Source organism: Pundamilia nyererei, unplaced genomic scaffold (genome assembly GCF_000239375.1).
Source record: "Pundamilia nyererei isolate P.nyererei 1_Seehausen unplaced genomic scaffold, PunNye1.0 scaffold00373, whole genome shotgun sequence".
Taxonomy (NCBI): domain Eukaryota; kingdom Metazoa; phylum Chordata; class Actinopteri; order Cichliformes; family Cichlidae; genus Pundamilia; species Pundamilia nyererei.
In genome coordinates, this window is record NW_005187774.1 from 56,024 (window position 1) to 57,756 (window position 1,733).

The window sequence follows — 1,733 nt, forward strand, 5'->3', positions numbered from 1 at the left end:
TTTGAGGTGTGAAATAAACCGCAATGGAGCAAAATATGGGCGCGTGTGGTTGGAGGAAGTGTGTGTGCGTGTGCACGCGCGGGGGGGCGCGAACATTTTTCTTGTAAAACAAAGGGGGGCCCAGCAAAAAAAGTCTGGGAACCACTGGTATAAGACCTTTCAGAGTCTTATATTCTATCTCCTTTTTGTTGTCTTTATAGAAGGCCAGCTAAAAGGCTGGAGACATGATGGTACACTCACAAGAATGAATGAGGTGGATTATTTTCATTTTACTTAAAATATATGTTTTTGGTAAGTTAAAATATGTTTTTCTAATTAAGTCTACGTAATTGTGTCTATTATTGTGTGTACAGAATACTAATGTGTTACTTGATGGCATAACATTTAAATTAATTAGGATCGATATACTTCGTATATCCACAAGGTGGCAGTAATGCAAAAACAGTTGCAATAAAACTGCAAAGAACAACAAGGTTTCAGGGCTTGGGCCTGCTCATGCGCAAGACTTCAAATTTAACTTAAAAACGTTGTTTTTGGCGCCAAGCTGCTGTTTCTTTTTCTTTTTTTCCAAATAAGTTGGATGTACTTAATTCATTTGTGTGGAACCTGTTGACAAAATAGATTTATGTGAAACTAATTAGTAAAGCACAAGGTGGCCGAAAACATAATATTGGAATTAATCTAACTTAAATTTCACATTTTACTGCCACAAATAAGAAATGTGCTTAAAAATTAATCTAAACTATCTCACCTGTAAATATATCATTTATGTTCATACAACACAACTTGATTTAGGTAGTCTTAAATACCTCCTGTTAATCCTGAGGAGTTTTTTTTTAAATTAGATGACCTAAAGGTTTTTGCTCTAAACTAACACAATGTAATTTCGTGGAACCTGTTGACAAAATAATTGTAATTAAAGTCAACGTTTCATTTTGTTTGAGTGTAGGATGTGAGCAGTTGGTGATGTTTGCTGATGATATTCCTGGAGGAGCTTTAGAAATCATTTGAAGTGTTTAATGAACATAATATATGACAAAGAGTACAAGGAAAAAAATTCTCAAGGAGGGAGGGGTCAACATGGGGCTAGAAGGGGGTGAATAACAGCCTGTTTAAAATATGGAGGGACACATTTAAGGATTATTCATTACCTTAAGAGTAAATGGTGTGTGAAACCTTTTTGAACAGTGAAGTTGGTAAAGTGTCAAGTGGGCAAAACAATGGCTTCATTTTATCAACCAAACTGATGAGACTGTTCAGAGAGGTGTCAGGTGTCTCTGTGTGCAGGCAGGAATAGGACCCAAAGTGCAGACTCACGGCAGGCAAAACTGTATTTCAAAACTCAGCTTTTATTGCTGGATGGCAAAACGTAACAAAGATCCAAATAAACTTACATGAGCAGGCAGACAGAACACACAGCATAAATGAGAGTAGATCACGACACAGAGAAACACAGGGCTTAAATACACAGAGGGAGCAATCAGGGAATGGGTAACAGGAGGGAAACACAGCTGGGGCAAATCAGGCCTAACGAGACAAAGGAAGCAAAACCAGGCACACTTATATGAGACAGACTTTCAAAGTAAAACAGGAAACATAACACAGAGACGCGAACTTGACAAGGGGATACAGCTGACAGGGGAGACAGAGCAACTAGAGAAGACAGAGACATAAACCATAAGACAGAACTCAAAGAAACCAAAGACTAGAAATGATAAATATAATAAAGTCAA